Genomic DNA, 18,880 nt, shown 5'->3' with positions numbered 1-18,880 from the left:
GGGTAGCATCTGGTCCATAGTTTCAGGATCCAGAGCTGGTTCAGCTTTATGCATTTTGGCCTGTGACCTGGTCACAGCAAATACCTCTGTAGGTATGCCCAACATCTCAGCATGAGTCCATAACTCTACTTCAGACCAGGCTGAAGTCTCTAGATCATTGCCCAATAGACATTCAACAGGGAGGTCTGCACTGACTACTACATTCTTGATGCCAGTTACCCCTCCCCAGGAGAAATTCACATCTGCCAGACTATGGTTGGTCCTGACATTGCATGCACTAGTAACCTGGTACATTTGAACCAGGATGATCTACCCAGGGTCCACTATGGTGACACTAGCACCTGTGTCCCTGAATGCCAAAGCCTGTTTGCCATTTATTACAGGCTGCTGTTTGTGTTTGTCCAGATTACTGGGGCTCACTAGGAAGGACATATCAATGTCTCCATCACAAATCAGCAATGCCTGAGTGGGTACTCTGACTAGGCCAGAGTCCACTTCAGAACCCAGGGTCAACCCTACTACACCCTTATTCTGATTATCACCTCCACCAGTAGCTGTACTAGGGGGAACAGTTGCCTTAGGGGCAGCAGTGGTGGTGGTTTGGTCTTTGCACTTGCTGTTTACAGAATTTGCACCAGGGCTTCTTTTGGCCTTTACCTTTGTTGGACTGTGAATCCCCACCAGATGCAGATTTTTGGGGCCCTTGTGAACACGTCTGGTCTTTTGACTTATCCCCACCTTTCTCAGAGCCTTTAGGATCTTGCTTCTTAGTGTCACCCCCTTGGCTCTGGGTTTTCTGCCTCACCCTGGTTCTGACCCACTTGTCTGCCTTCTTTCCCTATTCTTGGGGAGAGGTCAGATCAGAGTCCACCAGGTACTGATGCAACAACTGGTTTTGGCAATTATTAATGATCTGTTCTCTCATCATAAGATTATACAACCCCTTAAAATCAGTAACTGCTACCAACCAGCCAACCCTCCAGTACCTTGTTTGCACAATCAACAGTCAGTCCAGTCCTGAGTCTGTGCTTTCTGGGTGTCTCTGAACTTCAACCTGTACTGTTCAGTGGTTAAGCCAAACCCATCTATTAATGCACTCTTCAGTTCAGGACTTCATAATCATCAGCATCCTCTTCTCTAACAGTGAGGAGCTTGTCTCTACCTTTATCAGAAAAGGAGAGCCACAAGATTGCTGCCCACTGTTTCTGGGGGACCTGTTGCACTCTACATGCCCTCTCCATAGCAGTTATCCATTTGTGGATATCATCCCCACTCTGGTAGGGAGGAACAACCTTGGACAGGTTCCTATGGTCTGGAATGTAATCTGACTCTAGGGACACTGTTGCTGCCACCAGGGGATTCTAACCCCTCTTTTCTAGAAGCGCTCTGGAGCTCAAAGGCTTCTCTGTCTAATGCCAACTGCTTGGCCTTGAGATCAACTCTTGCTTCCTCATACTGTAGCAGTTTGTACATTCTTTCAGAGGAGGTTTCTCTTCTAGGAAGATACAAGTTCCTCTGGTGGACAGATTCTCTGCCAGAGTGATATGAGTGGTCAGATTCCCTAGAAAGGGACCTAGGCCTCTCCTCCACTCTGTCAGTTCTCTTAGGGAGAATTCCCCTGTCCTTTTCAGATCCCTGTGGATCCGGCCCTTGAACCACAGAGGTCAGGTCATCTTGATTTTCATCATCGGACCCAGAGACTATAGCTGACCCACTCCCTGATTCAGACCCCTTAGATCCTAGAGCTAACTTATGATCATCTGCTGTCAGCAGATCTATCAGGTGTAGTGTGGAAGGACGCTGTCCTTTCCTCAGGTGCCTTGCAGCACACATGGCTTTCAAGTAAAAGAAAGTCATGTCCTTATACTGAGGCTGCGTGGACCCACTGGTTCCAACCCTTAAGGACATTCTAGTGTTGTGCAGTGTTGTACTACCTACACTAGTTTGTGGCCTACTGATCCTAGCTTGAGCTGTAGCAAGGGTGTGCTATCCCTTCACACACAGCTCTAAGTTCAGTAGAACTTGGTGATACTAAGCTCGACTTTATATGTACCTTGAGTACCTTTAGTGGTTTTCAGTTAGTAATACAAATAGAGATTTTCTGGTAAAACAATGGCAAGCTGTAATCCCACACGCTGCCCACCAATGTGAGAAGTTGGCCTGGCATATTCTGGTCACTAGTTAAAGTGGCCACCTTGCACCAGTCCAATTCGACTCTTATGGTAGATAGGTTTAAGACAACCTTTTAAAGAAAGCTATCCTAGTGGTAGCTGTGGAGAGCAGCCTTCAGGCTAAGTCTCTGAGGAATGTAAAGCAGCTTGTTTTACCTTATAATCTCTTGAATTACCAAATGAAAGGACACGACACAGGTATAATATATAAAATATATATGTATTTATTTCTAGACACACACTAATAATCTCTTTATGAGATTAGAAGTCAGGAACATAGGCACAAATCAATGTTTCACAACAAATTAAGCACTTATATGGCTGGGGCCCTAGGGGCGTACCAGACCATATACTAAAAAAGAGGTATAAGAAGAACGACTTGAGAAGGGAGAAGGCCTAAGGTCTTCAGAAGCGCTGGGGCCTCACTAATCCACCCAATGCAGGTAAGTAAAGGACCCACGGGAGACGCATGCAGTGTGAGAACACAGCCGCGGATCCCAATAGACTTCAATGGAGCAAGTCACGGTTGGAATTTTAAAGATTAAGGATACTTTGGGAGAGTCTACAAGCAAGTCACTTACAGGGTAGGTAGTTCTAGAGCCAACACACACAGGAGCACCGGAGTACTCGAGTTACCTCACCCAGGGAAGCCGGGTGCATAGGTGTCTTTTAGTGTCGGGTCGCGGCGTCGTTTTCAATGGGAGCTAAAGAAGACTTGCTGCTTGTGAAGACAGGAGAAGTGTCCTGTGGAATCCAAGGCTGAAAGCAGTGGAGACAGTGTTCAAAGTCACTTGCCAGTGACCCGGGGCCAGGAAGCTGGATGCCCACAGAAGTCAGGTGTTTTCAGGTGATCACGGGTGTCCAGGAGGCGTCGACGACGACCAGGAGCTTGATCCGGAGTGTCCCACGAAGTCTGCAGCTTACTGAGGTGTTTGCAACCGGATTGGAGCCAACAAGCTTTGGCAACAGCAAGTCTCGTGGAAAGTGAAGTCAGCGGTGCAGACCAGCAAGGTCTGAGGGACTCACCCAGCAAGTGCAAGTCAGGGCAGGCCTGGAGCAACCAGGGGAGCCCTTTGGTTCGATGAAAAAGTCTTCGGGGGACCCACAAGCCAATCGGCAAGGGATCGCGAAGACGCCTCGGGAGGATTCACTTCCCAGGAGCCCACGGTCACTCGGGACGAGGTAGACCTCTGATTTTCTGTGGAAATCCGGGTATTGCTGTTCCTAGTCACTCGTAGGGTCCACTCGCCTCAGTTTTGCTGGGGACTCACAATGGCCGTCGAGAAGTCAGGAAATCCACTTCCGGGGCTGCAGGGACTTCGGACTCCGGCGGGAAAGTTTGCGACCGTTGATGCAAAGTTTTGGTGCCTGCCAAACAGGGGAGTCATTCCTTGACTCCAAGGGAGATTCTTCAGTCTTCCAAAGGTAGTGGAACGTCGAAGGTCCAGGATTCTTCTTGTAGAGTGTCTCCCAGGGATATCTAGTTTGCAATGGCAAGTTTTCCCTATCTTATACTAAACAAAAGGGAGGGACTAGCTCTATGACCACTCCTATGAGAGGGTCAGGGGAGTGGGATGTTGCGCCCACTTCCCTTTATCTAGTTTCGCGCCAGAGGAGGGGCTGGTAGCCCCTGAACCGGTTTGAGCTGGCATATGCACAGAGGAGCCTACTGCTCCCCCAGTGCAGGACTTGAAAGCACTCTAGGAGTGCACCCACCCAGCCCCAATACACAAAATCCTGTCTGGAAGGTGGTTACACCTCCCTGTGACAGGATGCCTATTGTTGGGCCTCCTCCACTGTGAGTTTCGGTCAGCAGCAGGAGGGCAGCCCAGTGTCTGTGCTGGTGGCATCCATTTTGTGATGCCAGGGCTCTTTCAGGATTCTACCGTGTTTCCACAGTAGGTACATGTTTATCCCTCTAGAAGGGTGGAGTCATACTCCCACACCAGTTACTGGTGTGGGGGTATGATTCCAAGGCGTTTGACACCAAACACGACATGTTTTGATGCAGCCATCCCAAAGTTAGCATTTACCGCTAGGTTATAATGCACTTAGGAGTATATGGTTTAACCACATCCACAAACAGCTACAGAGAAAAGACTCCGAGAGCTGCAGAGGGGCCCTACTCAGGCAGAGGCACCCCCTCACATGGAAACCAAGCACCCTGCCCTCAGGATTGATAGGGCCTGCCTTAGGGGTGACTGATAGGTTTATATGTGTGTGTGTGTAAGGTGAGATATAGGGAACTTATACCTCAGTGAGGAGTGCTAACACTACCTCACCCAGGCTGCAGTAGCAGGCCTGTGGTGTCCGATTTAGTCTGCTTCCCAGGGGTGGCATAATACATGCTTCAGCCCCTGGTAGGCCTGTGATGTACCTATGCCCTTGGTACCTAAAGTACCATATACTAGGGGCTCATAAGGTACCACAGTATCCAATCACTAGTGCATCTAATATGCACTCCAAGATGTTTAGAGAGAACAGAGAGGCTGGGGCCCTGATTAGCAGGGACCCAGCCAGACTATAGCCAGAAACTAGTGTAAACATCAGAAAAAAAGTGGGGGCAACATAAGTGCAGAGCCTACTCTCCGACATGTCTTCTCGGCTCCAGGCCTTGAAGACGAGTCTTCTCCCGGTCACGCAGGGTCCTCCTGGAGAATGACTTGCAGATGACACAGGAGTCAGGAACATGTGTAGATGTTAGACAGTATACAAACCCTGTGAGAGTCTTACTTGGCCTTCTTCCTGCCACACTCCGGGCACTTGTCAAATAGAGCTTGCATTTTGACCAAAAGTAAGTGGCTTAACTGGCCAAAAAGGACAGCAAATGGAAGATAAAGGCCCCAGACGTCGAATGAAACACACTTTCAAAAAATCTCCAAAAATTGAAGAAATACCAATAAAGGTAGAGCTCAATGCTCCAGGGTCCTGCTAGCAGGAGCCGGAAAAAGAACTGAAAGTAACTTGCCTTTGGCTGTGCATCATGGGATACCGAGGGTCTCTAGAGGGTTCCTTAAAGGCACGGTGTCCCTTTTCCAGACACATAATGGCAGCCTATGGGGCTTGTCTATCCAACCCTTCCTCTCTATCATGACAAAGGAGTTTTGTGAAGGGTGGTTTCTCTTGGTGTGAAACTTCGCTAAATGTGTAAATTTAGTTATTTGGCTATCCTTTTTTGTCACTTCAGGATGAAGTGCTGGCCAGTGTAGCCTTGTTAATGTCAGGCTGCATTATGTGTCTTTGATTTTCTCTTAAGTGTCTATGCAGGACTGCAGAAGAGGACACCTTAAGAGACTATTTCGATTTCTCCGGGGTCGACGCACATGGGCGGGACTATTCACAGATTAGGACTATACACAGAGATCCCCTGCTACAGAACACTGGATTTTTCTTGAATTTTGGATCCTGCTGTAACAATAAGTACCACCTGTAAGCATAGCGGTGTCCTGCTCCATTTGATCCAATTGGAAATTAAAAATTGTTTGAAACTTTTTTTGGGGGTTGTGTAGGGTTGAATGTCCAGGTTGCCATTTCCTTATGACAATCTGCTCCACATTTTATCATTTTAGCAGCCCCCGTAGGTTTTCTCATGCAGGAGACCCTTGTTACAGCCTGCTGACCATTACTCTGCATTGATATTGATTTTGTATGCTGCTAATCAGGTGTGTGCTAGGTTCTGTTGAATGATAAGAATATTTAAAACTTCAAAAATATCTTTATTCGGTCAATAATGACCATAAAAGCACATGTAAAAGCAATAAGTGGATATTCATACATACAAATGTAGGGTATAAAGTGCAAAATGTAACTATATACAGACAATGGCGTAATCTCTGCATATCCCTGACAACAAAATCCTCAAAAAGGTCCGCTATGTTAACAGGAATGAAACAGAGCTATCGTGAACATCTTGATAATGTGAATCCGCCTGGACCATCATTATCAAATCTTCGTTCGAATAATTCATTATCCATAAAAGCGGTAATAAAATACCCAGCTTAAAAACTTCACATACCTTATAAAAAAGTAATACATTATGCAAGATAATCTATACAATTATGCAATCATAGTCTTAATGCGATTTACATTCTATTGTAATCTACACATAAATATATAATCTAAAATACCGTTATAATCCATTCCAGAGAGGTCGATTTAAAAACAGTTCAGTCAAAACATATCCTCCACAAATCATGGTACTATAAGCTCTATTCTTCATATTGCAAATCATCCGAATCTGTTAGTTGTTTTTTTCTAGCAATAACACGTGTAATATACGTCGAAACTGTATAACAGACTAATTCATTCTCAAGTTTAGTCATTTGAATGCATCCTGGTGCACGTAGAGCTTCTGAGGGAGAAAAAGTGGGTGTACCAGACTACTCCTAAAATCCCTCAATAGGCCACAAAATAGAGTAAGATGGATGGTGGATTGTTTTGTTCGGCCATCACAAGGACATTTTGGCAAGCCCGATGTCCAGGCTGCCCATTTAAGGCAAGTCACTAACTGATGTAATACGTCCAATCACATGCACCTCAGGTAAAATCTCTGCTGGGTGTTTTTCACTAAAGATAACTACTTGGGTAAACCTGGCTGGGACTGAATAGACAAACATCTGGTCACAGAAGATTTGCTAGTCTCACTACTCTCCCTCAAGCTCAAAGGAATATTCCTTTGGACCTAGGTGGCTACCAGTACTGTAACCAACCTACAACACTACTAACAGTTAGTGGCAGCTGATTACAGTAGCAGGGTAATTGCCTTTAAACTTAAACCCTAGTGGTGAGGTTACCTACTGCAATCTTTGATGATTCAGTCTAGTAAGCCATGACTGTCCTCCCCGATTCTGTCTAATTTCAAGTGAAGTGTGCAGGTTATTGCGAACATAATACGAGAGGTGGCCTACCTATGTTGCCCCCCCCACCCCCAATGCTTGCCGCCTCTTAGTTTGCAGGGTGTTTCTTATGGATAAGAAGCGGTCAGTACTGTTGTGTCTTCTTCTCCCTGCATGTTCACTTTGCTGCTCCTGTGATTCCACTTCCTGCTGGAATTCAATATAAAGCCAGATAAGTTAATGGTAATCACATTTATGACAGAAATCTTTAGTATGAATGATATTACAATTGTTACACACCTCTTTACTATCCAAAGATTAATGGAGAAGGAAGAAGGATTTAAAATGTGCAGTGCAAATAGGCGGAGTACATGCTCCAAACATCGATCCAGCTGGTGGAAACGAGCAAAGCATGTGTTTTGGATGAGAATAAGGCAAGGAAACAGAAGAAGGAGAAGCAATGTGAGATGAAGGGTTGATAGGATATTTGGAAGACTGTAACGTGCAAAGTCCCTTTCATAGTCATCATGCAACAACATGCTCCTCACTGTAATGTTCTGGAAGGACTGATCTTTTTCTTGTGGAGGTGATCCATGTCACGCTGTTGTTACTCACCAACATAATACATTAAAAAAATGGAAAAGGAGGGTAAAACCCGTATGGGCAACATGTAAAAAATTAACTGAGGGACAGTTCATAAAGAAAGCCACAAAGGTGAACCCACAGGTTATGAACTTGCATTGATGTAGATTTGCGACTGTAAGGAATTCACAAGAGTTTACAGAATTAGGGCTCAAACCTACAACAGTGGCAGGTTTGCATGTGTATTCCTAGCAAATATTTGTGAATTCCACATCCAATAATCTGCTGAGTAAGTGCACATTCATTTGTTTCAATTTTTTTCTCCTGAGACGGAAATTGCTCAAATGAAGAAACTTCTTTCCATGCACCCCTGGAAGAAAGTGTGGCTTTTGCCACGGCTGGAAGGCGTTGTAGTGAAGTTGGTTAATACCCTTAAACATGTATGTTTATGAGTGTGCACAGACTGACAAGGCATTCCAGTTCTGAAACCACCTCCTGCCTGATCCCCAGCCTTTGTGAGTAGATTTGCTTTATGCTTTGTAAATCCTTAGGTGAGTGCAACACCAATTCTTGTGCATGTAGGCCAAACGTACACACGCACAAAGGTTTAAATTCACAGCCATAACTCAGGAATGAATATGCTACTTACCAGTATGCATCTGTTCTTGGCATGTAGGGCGACTGACATTCATATCTGTGCATAGATCGCCGCCTAGTGTTGGGTCCGGATGTTTGCACGTTGTTGTCCTGGAAGAGTCTTCGAAGTATCCCGAGATAGGTGACTCCTCCCCTGGACCACAGTGCGCATGGGCATCCTCTCCATCCTTAGATTGTTTTTCGCCATTGTGGCAGTGATGGAGTAGATACAGAAAGTGATGACCATGCTATACAGTAATTCTGAGAGCTGCAGCTGCTACAGGCGCCGGGGAGGAGGGTGGGCGATATGAATGTCAGCAGCCCTACATGCCAAGAACAGATGCATACTGGTAAGTAGCATATTCAGTTCGAGGCATGTGGGCTGCTGAATTCATATCTGTGCATAGAATATATAGCAGTACCTCCTATTAGCGGCGGCTACCAGTGCCAGCTGCAGCAGTCTGAAAAAGAGTTCTGAGAACAGCCTGTCCTACAGCTGCCTGCTGTTTTGAGTGTACATCTACACAGTAGTGTTTGGTAAATGTATGTATAGTGGACCATGTGGCTGCTCTACATATTTCCTGTAAAGGAATGTTTCCCAGGAAAGCCATGGACGCCCCTAACTTACGTGCTGAGTGGGCTCGTGGGGGAATCGTTAATGTGCGTTTAGCCTTTTGATAGCAAATTTGAATACATTTAACGATCCATCTGGCTATACCTGCTTTGGAAATGGCGTTGCCCTTGTGTTGTGGTGAAAAGGCAACGAAAGTTGTTTTGTCTTCCTAAAGTCTTTAGTTCTGTCTATATAGTACATGAGGGCCCTTTTTACATCTAGTGTATGGAGCATTCTCTCTGCGACATTTTGTGGATTCTGAAAGAAAACAGGCAGTTCAATAGTTTGATTCATGTGGAACTGCGATATTACTTTAGGCATGAATTTGGGGTTGGTACGTAGTACGACCCTGTTTGCGTGAACCTGTATGAATGGCTCTTGAATGGTTAGTGCCTGGAGTTCACTAACTCTTCTTAACAAAGTGATTGCTACTAGGAAAGCTACTTTCCAGGTGAGGAATTGAATCTCACATGAGTGGAGAGGTTCGAAGGGTGGACCCATCAGTCTGGTGAGGACCAAGTTGAGGTTCCACACCGGTGCTGGTGGGTGTCTTGGGGGAATTACTCGTTTAAGTCCCTCCAAGAAAGCTTTGATGGCAGGCACTCTGAATAAAGAGAGGTGCTGCCTGTTCTGGAGATAGGCTGCTATTGCGGTCAAATGGATACGTATTGAGGTGTATGCCAGATTGCATCGGTATAGGTGTAAGAGGTAACAGATTATGTTTTGAATGGATGCGTCTAGCGGGTTAATGTCATTGTGGGTGCAGTAAATGACAAACCTCTTCCATTTAGCTGCATAGCAAGCTCTGGTAGTGGGTCTCCTGGCCTCCTTGATGATTTCCATACAGTCAGGTGGCAGGTTTAGGTAGCCAAACTCTAAGACTTCAGGAGCCAGATTGCCAGGTTCAGCTGTTGCGGATCTGGGTGCTGAATTTCGCCATGGCTCTGCGTTAAGAGTGCAGGTTTTATCCACAGCCTTTGATGCGGCACCACGGAAAGTTCCAGAAAGGTGGTGTACCATGGCTGGCGCGCCCACGTTGGAGCAACTAGGATGAGTGTTAGTGAGTGCTGTCGCAGTTTGCGTGCCACCAGCGGTATTAATGGCGCTGGGGGAAAAAGCGTACGCAAATCTGCCGGACCAGTTCATCCATATCGCATTGCCCTGCGATTGTGGATGTGGGAACCTGGCGGCAAAGCTTTGGCATTTTGCGTTTTCGTTTGTGGCGAACAGGTCTATCTCTGGGTGACCCCACTGTTGGAAGTACGGTTGGAGTACTGATGGGTGTAGCTCCCACTCGTGCATCTGGTGGCTGTGTCTGCTGAGCAGATCCGCCATCTGGTTGTCCTTGCCGGGGAGGTGTTCCGCCATGAGGAATATGTTCCTCTGAATGGCCCACTTCCACATGCTCTGAGCCAGGTGAGACAACTGTGGAGTGTGTGTTCCTCCCTGCTTTTGTATGTAGTACATGGCAGTCATGTTGTCCGTCCGGAGCAACAGGACTTTGTTGCACAAGTGTACTTTGAATGCCTTCATGGCGAGGAAGATTGCCATTAGTTCCAGAACGTTGATGTGCATCTTCTTTTGTTGTGTCGTCCATAGTCCCTGCACTGTGTAACTGAGTACATGAGCTCCCCATCCCTGGAGAGAGGCGTCCGCTGTCAGTATTATTTGTGGAATAGGCTCTTGGAATGTTCAGCCCTTGCAAAGGTTTTGTGGATTCCACCAATGCAGAGTTGTATGCCCGACCGCTCACCAACACTAGGTCTTTTAATAGCCCGTGAGCCGGATTCCATTGACGTGCTAAGCACTCCTGAAGCGGGCGCATATGTAGTCTCGCGTGCGGGACTATGAAAATGCAGGAGGCCATCATGCCTATCAACTGCATGAACACTCGCGCCGGAAGGGAGTGTTGAGGTTTGAACTTTGAGATCAGCAGTTGCATGCTGTTGATCCTCACTAAATTTGGCTGAGCTCTGGCCGCCAGAGTGTCTATGGTCGCGCCCAGGTACTGTTGTACGTGTGCGGGTTGTAGATGTGATTTTGGGTAATTTAGTGAGAATCCCAGACTGTGAAGAAGGTGAATGGTGAGGGACATGTGGCTGGCACATTGTTGGGCTGACTTTGCCTGAACAAGCCAGTCGTCCAGGTAAGGGTAGACGTGAATGTGTCGTCGCCGTAGATGTGCAGCCACTGTAGCTAGGCACTTGGTAAAAACCCTGGGTGCTGTTGTCACGCCGAAGGGGAGGACTTTGAATTGATAGTGCTGTCCCTGAATAGTGAACCTGAGATATTTCCTGTGTGACGGGTGGATGGGTATGTGGAAGTACGCATCTTTGAGGTCTAGTGTGGCTAGGAAGTCTCCCTGGCTGAGCAGCGGGAGAACCTGCTGTAGGGTGAGCATATGAAAATGCTCTGACAGAATGTAGTGGTTGAGGGGTCTCAGGTCTAGTATAGGTCTGAGCGACCCGTCCTTTTTTGGGATTAGGAAGTACAGGGAGTACACCCCTGTCCCCTGCTGGTTGACGGGCACGACCTCTATTGCACCTTTTTGCAGCATACTTAGCACTTCCTGCTGCAATAATGCTAAGTGCTCTGCGGACATAGGACGGTGCTTTGGCGGTATTGTGGGTGGAGTAGAGGTTAATTCGAGACAGTAACCGTGCTGGATAATATCCGTGACCCACCTGTCCGTGGTGATGGTTTTCCACGTGGACAGGAACCGCTGGAGTCTCCCCCCGACAGGTGTTATGTGGTCGGGGGGGAAGGGAGAGGGCGTCACTGTTTGTTCTTGGGTGAGGATCTGGTGTTGCCGTAACCGCGTCCTCTGCCCTTGGTGCTGGAGCCACGATATCCACCTCTGTTGGTTTTATCATAGGTACTTTGTGTGCCCCCTTTAGTGTATTGCTGCTGTGACCCCTGTCCTCTAGCTGCTGCCCTATTCCTGGGGCGACGAAAGGAGCCACTACGAAATGTCTGCGTTTGCAGAGCCCCCATTGACTTCGCAGTGTCAGTGTCCTTCTTTATTTTTTCTAAGGTGGTGTCAACTTCTGGGCCGAATAAGTAGTCGGGGTTGACTGGCTGATTTAGGATGTTGTTTTGAATCTCTGGTTTGAATCCGGAGATTCTTAACCAAGCGTGTCGTCGTAACATGACGCTGGTGTTTATTGCCCTCGCAGCTGTGTCGGCAGCATCTAGTGCGCACTTAATGGATGCGTTGGTAAGAAGTTGTCCCTCTCTGATGAGGAGCTCCGCTGCCTCTTTGCGTTCGTCTGGCAGATGCTGGAGTAGTGACTCTAGCGTGTCGTAGTGTGAACGATCATAGCGAGCCAGGAGGGCCTGTGTATTGGCAATGCGCCAGATGTTTGCTGCTTGAGCTGCAATTCTCTTGCCTGAGGTCTCCAGCACTTTGGACTCCTTGTCTGGGGGAGGAGCATCACCTGTTTGCGAGTGGGCTCGTTTGCGAGCGTTAGCAACCACCATGGAGTCCAGAGGTAATTGACCTCTAATGTACATAGGGTCCCCGGGCGCAGGTTTGTATTTTTTTTCAATCCTGGGGTTTAGCACCCGTGCCCTGGTTGTTTCCTTGAAAATGTCCTTTGCAGGCTTGAGAACACCTTTCAACATGGGCAAAGTCTTGACAGTTCTCTCGGAGGAGGCGAAAGTGTCCACCAAGAAATCGTCCTCAACTGTGTCAGAGTGGAGTTGCACTCCATGATTGGAGGCAGCACGTTCTATGAGGGCATTGAAGGCAGCAGTGTCCTCTGTGGGAGATGTTTTTGCGCCGTAAAGCTGCGTGTCCTGGGCATCTGTTGCGGCACCCTCACTCTGTAAGGTGAACAAAAGCACCACAAGAACGCCAATGTTAAGCTGTTATTGCTGGGTGGCGGACTATGCAGATGCTGGGCTTTTGTGGACTTGGAAGGTATTTTGTTTTTTCCCCTCTAAAGTAACAGCCAGTTTCAAGTACATGAGCTAGGGATAAGTACATGAGCTAAGAATCCATAGGTTAAACATCGGTGTTTGTAAGTTTACTGCATTATGTTACTGTGTTTATCTCTATAAAATGTACTTTTGTTTCGGACTTCTACTAAACTATTGCAACTCTTTGTATGATGTGCCATTTGTTGGTGCCTACAAGATACTGCCTAATTAAGTATGTTGCTTCTTTCCATGTCATTTAGTTTCATTGGTTAGAAAATGAATCTGTTCTACAATTGATCTCACTCGTCATTAATTTTTTCACTTACTCTTATAGTCTTCATGTATTTTTGCATGACATCTGACCCTTATGATCATTTGCGTAAGTGTTGTGGATAGTTCCCATTGTAGGGCAGATTCAGTTCTCTCATTTTCCTCATTACCTTATCACCAGTAAAACTTTGTTTTCGGATTCTTTTGTGTTTGATCTTTGAAAATTAAAGTATTATTTGTGTCCTCTGATTCTCCAAATGGCCACCTCTGGACTGCATGACATTATTTTTCACTACTTTAATTCAATGTGTGGTTACAGTTGGCTGTCTCGAGTAAATAACATTGGATTTCATGGGTCATATTAGAGAGAAAAATAGAGTATTGGCACAAAGTAGTGTAGAAACATTTTTATGTATGGATGTTAAATTTGAAAATTAAGTTTCCATTTCTGAGAAGTCATACCTATTGGCTTTTCAAATATGGAGCCTTAAAACTTCAGTCTAGGCCAATAGACAGACACATTTAACACTCGTACACAGAAACACTTTGTTCAGAATAGGAGCACAGACTAGACCCTGCACAGAGCCCAGATCTGTATAAAAAAAAGAGCAAACACCAACTTTAAACAAGGACGACAGAAGTCGGTGAGATATTATGGTTGGGTTGGGGGGGGGGGGGTCTGGGGGGAGAGAATGAAAACAAGCATTGAAAATGCAATAGGTCTCGCCTTTCGTTAAGTTAAAGCCATTTGCTTTGTTTTACAATACCATTAGCAAAGCAAATGGCTTTAACTTAATAAAAGGCGAGACCTATTGCATTTTCAATGCTTGGTTAAACAGCTCCGCTTACAGTTACAAAAGACGGCACAGAATTCTGAGCAAAATCACATAATTTGTACATAGACAATATTGCAGGATGTCAAATTCAGCGTTATTGGGACACTGACGGCGCGTGCTCTTATGCAGTGGGCTGCTGCACTCGAATCGGACGTTACAAGCGTTTCTGGGGTGGGCTTATACATATTATACAAGCATGCTTGTTTTGAGTGCTGTAGGCTAGTAAAACCAAAGCTGGCTAAAGGGGGTGCTTACAGTCTATTATACACACACACACACAGGCGCCTGATGTATTCCTCTTAAATGCAACTAAGCTACCCCAGCGCTCCACATCAAGACAGCTGTTCAAAGCAATTCAGCAGTAAACCCACCATGCTATAATTCAATTATCAGGTACAAAGAATAAAAGAAACATGAATCAAGCCTATTTCTTCTCGCACAACTCTACAAAAATGGTATGCATAACAAACGCAACAAGGGCACCACGCCACAACAAGATTGTGTCATCATCACATCCAGTTCATCCGACATAGGTCCCACAGCACAACACCCAACATATATGGTCCACCTGTGATTACAAGTTCCCTAAACAAAACTTTAATGGGAGACTTGCGCACTTAAGAACGGAAAACTTTGACAGTCACGTAGAAATGCAATGTGTCTCCAGCAAATATTTACGTCCTACAATGCATCAATCCTAAGGTGTGGCAAAACAACGTGGGGGTGGAGGGCTAGGGGGAAGAGCAGCTGACAAAGCTATGGTGGTTAATATGAGAAAAGTAAATTTTTTCTCTTTACTGGTCATTGTTTTCCCTGCAGTTCTCGCTCCTGCACATGTGGTGTCACGTCAGAGAACGGTAAATAAGCCGTCAACACAAACATCAACATACTTTCTCCCCCCCTCCTCCCCCCCCTGGGCTGGCAAAAAAAAAAAAAAAAAGTGTTCCCGACTTACCCATTTTGTGTGTGGTGTGTTAGCGTGGTCTCCGGCGGGTTCTGCTCACCTTCTATCCCGGCTGGTGCTGGGGAGGCTCTGGGGCTCCCTCCGACCCTTCTCCGATGCCCAATACCTGCGGGTCTGCCTCAGCCCGGGTCCATGTCCGCTACAAGCTGCGAAACAACGGACAGCGGGAGGGGGGCGGGAACGGAACAAGGGGGCGGGGGGATGTAGAACACGGCCAACGGGAGGGGGCAGCGGGAGGGGGATGGGAACCGGAAACTGATGCGACAAAGCTTCCGATAAGAAGCTTGGTTGCCATGGACAACGGGAAGCTATCGGCACAAGATGGTGTCAGACTGTCCACAGTCCCACGGACACGCGCATGCTGTTTGCAATGGACAAATGGCGAGAGCAGCCATCTTTGTCCTTTGCAGACGTGCGCATGCGCTGCTTTCGCCAGAATGCATGCGCTGCTTTCGCCAGGCGAGACCTAAAAATACAGCAGCAGCCCACACAAATCCTATGACCCACCCCTCTGGGACTGTTGTGAGGGGCGATGCAAGCGCCTCCCTCAGGGTTGGCTCAGGAAGCTGCAGTGAAGAGAATAAGTGTGGCCCATACTAGAGAGGAGGGGGCAGCTAACCAATAAGCAACAGGTGTGATCCTGGGCCCGCCCCCACGTGACCTTGAGAAGCTGCAACAGCTCACAGCCCGTTCGTCCACCGTCCACCCAATCAGCGGTTGAGAAAACGAGAATCTCTCATTTAACTGGCCAAGTCGAGTTCTCGCCATTCCCTTCTCTACATTAAACCTTCCTTGTGAGTGGTATAAGAGAACTATTATATTGGCAGAAAAGAGAACGTATTGCTAGATGGATATTACGTACCCTATACAGCTAATGTGGCCCTAAAAATGCAGTCAGAAGAGGCTTGGTAGAAAGAAACATCTGAAGATGTCACGAGCAGTCGTAGCTTAGAGACTGGCTGTGGAAAGGGGCAATTTGTGGCGGGGAAGATTGAAAAATACCCGATGGAGAGGACGCTAATCAGAAATAGATGTTAACAAGGGAAGCTGCCGTGATAACCCGCCAGAATTATGGGAGTCCGTGGAGTTATCGAGTGCTGGCTACGCATCTGCCTATCAGCAAATAATTACCGCGCGAGACCGATGTGGCGAGGATTCAGGTTGAGGAGAACACGAGTGAGGCTCCCCTTGACTTTATGGAAGGATTCAGAAGTTCTCCCATGCATTGCATAGCTCAAAAGCAGATATAACTTATGAGTACAGGCCCCAGCTAGGCCCGCAAGTACAAAGGGTTCGCCCTTCTGTGTACGAAGTACTAAAAGGAAGTTGGCACGGAAACTGCAAATACAAAGACAAAGTTTATTAACTCTTAAAGGTGGTCCTACAACCTACACAACACTCTACAGTATTGTACAGAGTAGCACAAAGAACTTGTGCACATGGTCCCCTTTTATACACAATAGAGGGGCTCATAAGTAGGCGGATACAACATGAAGCAAGATTTATGGCCTTATATGGATATGTTCAGTGCATGATCAATACATGGGTGGAGTTAACGGTTCCTGAGACCCGCGAAAACATATTCAAGCAAAGCCTAATCAGTGACAGATGTGGTCAGTTCTGAGCATTCGATAAACGCACAAAGGAGTTATTTATAGACTGTTGCTAGGCAGATCTCGGGAGTGACTAATGAGGTAAGACTCTTCTCGTGCAGAGCAAGCGGTTTCATGGCCATACAAAATGGCGGATGGCTAAGCAGAATGGAGTCTGAACATTAGTCAATATAAAGCAGAAAACGTAATTCAGACATGAAGAGCACATGTCTTCAGTGAATGCTTAATCATATCGCTGTTTTATTTACAACAGACGACCCTTTCAGCATTTGCTGAAGACATTCGGCTTGCTAGGATAATCAAGATAATCATCATTTATATCGATTCTCATCATCTCAGTTATTTCTTTGTTTATGCTCTTTTGATAGGTGGCATCGGCAATAGCTTTCTTATTGGGGATACAGAATGAAACACATAGAGAACATATCATAGGACCACATTGAATACACATACAACATGTGAACAAAATTGCTACAATAATACATAGACCAGTAAGGACTTTCCATCCCCATGTAGTAATTAAAGTCCAAAACCATCCAGAAAAGGTCCAAGTGCCATTTTCTGTATGAATGTCAGCAGCAATTTTATGCAATTTATTAATAGCTTTATAAACTGATGGTGTGTGATCAGGGATGAACACGCAACAACTAATTCCTATAATTCTACATGCTCCACCTCTATCTGCTAACATAACGTCTAATACCATACGATTCTGTAATAAAACAATTCTAGTGATCTGCAATTCTTCCGTAATGTTCCCGAGAGCAGCAGCAGTTTGATTCGTCACAGCCTCTACAACCCTAGTTAATCGTCGAACCTTCCTACTATTCAGGGCAGCTCCAACAAAGAAAAACAGTCCTAGATTAAAATCAATATACTGTTGCAAACTGGTATCCGTCTGGTCAACGTCATCAACAGATAGAGTGCGTTTATACCTATTTACGGTTACATTGTTTAATAACTTCAAGTCTTTATGATAAGACGCAGGTGCTAAGAATACAGGGGGTAATAAAAATGCCACATAACATACCCCGGACCATCCGGCAGGCAAATTATAGTAACCTTTATTACCACACACAAAATAGGTATTGTGGGAGGCCAGAAATGTACTGTTATTTAATCCGTCTATATTTAGTACAACAATGCAATCACTGACACCAACAGGAATATGACCAACGCTTTGAACACACAGGTCCGCTTGGGCTTGTGCCACTGAAATTACAAATTTCTCGTTTCCATTAGTGTCTCTAGTATTCGTAAATATGTAGGGAGTCGATTCATTGTCTGGTCGATATTCTTCCCATTCCCATATTGTTCCATTGGCTTGTGGGTAGCCTTCTTTATCCTGATGACACTCTTTGTTAAGTGTGAAGAGTAATCGTCCCACTGTAGGTTTTCGTGTGGCAAAAAGCAAAGTGTACCATGCTCTACAAGAGCCATTATGGGAGAAAGGGAGAGGTATAAATGGTGTTCCCCCTTTCTTCTGATGGGCTGGCATCATACCACATATCCAACAGTTTGTAGCAACATGGGTATGATGCAGCATCTGGATGAAAGTATTATTCAGATAGGACTGGTGATGCTTCAATTCTTGGTATGGAAGGGTGTAGAAGTAGTGCTCCTCAGGCACTGGAGTAGACACAACAAGCAACTCACAGGCAGGAATTACATCCTCAACAAACCACGTGGTTGTAGCAGCAATTGCTATAGCAACAATGAAACCTATCGCACAAAACATTTTCTTCTTCTCCATTTTCTAACAAATGTCAATAGCTTCCTGAAGCTAAAAAGGTTGTCCGAACTCTCCCCCCTAGGCAGCGGTTGATTTCTTCACCATCGGGCCAAGACGGGTGTCGCTACACTAATGCAGGGCTGATCCCCCCCCCCCCCCCCCCCTTGCCTCATCGGCTCTTCGTTTCACTAACCCAGGGGCTGCTCTGACAACGTATTCCAATACTCAAAAATTCACTTCCTCGGTCTGAGGTGATATCTTCTTACTCCAGGGGTCGCTTGGTCCGGGAAGAGCTCCTCAGTGTCGTCCGGTTCCACAGCACGGCCTTTCTCCGCAGTCAGGATTTCTCGATGGTCAGTCAATACAGCAGGCTCCACCAATCCGGGTGGCACTCTACGACAGTGTATAGAGTGGATCCAATTTTTGCGGTTGGAGACCCGGACAGCTGTTCTCGTTGCAAGCAAGACCTGCTCGGGACCGCACCACCTCGGCTCTAGGCTGCTCGTCCTCTCAAACGATTTCACCAAAACAAAATCTCCAGGCTGGAGATTGTGGCCTTCACCTGTGGACCGGTCAGGGAGCGCTTCTCGAACCTGTTGATGAATAGAGACCAAATTATCAGTTAACTGTGCCAGATAATCACTCATCATTACACAAGGTACATCATACACTGACTTTGGTTTCGGTGGGCCCCAAATGTTCATCGG

General features: G+C 46.3%; 1 protein-coding gene and 1 long non-coding RNA gene across 2 annotated transcripts in view; both read right to left on the bottom strand.

Moving 5' to 3' along the window:
• LOC146870092 (MAP kinase-activated protein kinase 2) overlaps positions 1–18,880 on the bottom strand; it is a 626,925-nt gene that overhangs the window by 373,471 nt on the left and 234,574 nt on the right. The gene's annotated exons all lie outside the window — the stretch shown is intronic.
• Positions 16,174–18,880, bottom strand: part of LOC146870094 (uncharacterized) — a 137,642-nt gene continuing 134,935 nt past the window's right edge. Inside the window, exon 2 of the long non-coding RNA XR_014969098.1 lies at positions 16,174–18,766. This is a non-coding gene — a long non-coding RNA (uncharacterized LOC146870094). The remainder of the gene's footprint in view (positions 18,767–18,880) is intronic.

Source organism: Triturus cristatus, chromosome 1_1 (assembly GCF_964204655.1).
Source record: "Triturus cristatus chromosome 1_1, aTriCri1.1, whole genome shotgun sequence".
NCBI lineage: Eukaryota > Metazoa > Chordata > Amphibia > Caudata > Salamandridae > Triturus > Triturus cristatus.
Note: the sequence above shows the minus strand (reverse complement) of the source record. Positions and strands in the feature narration are given on the sequence as shown.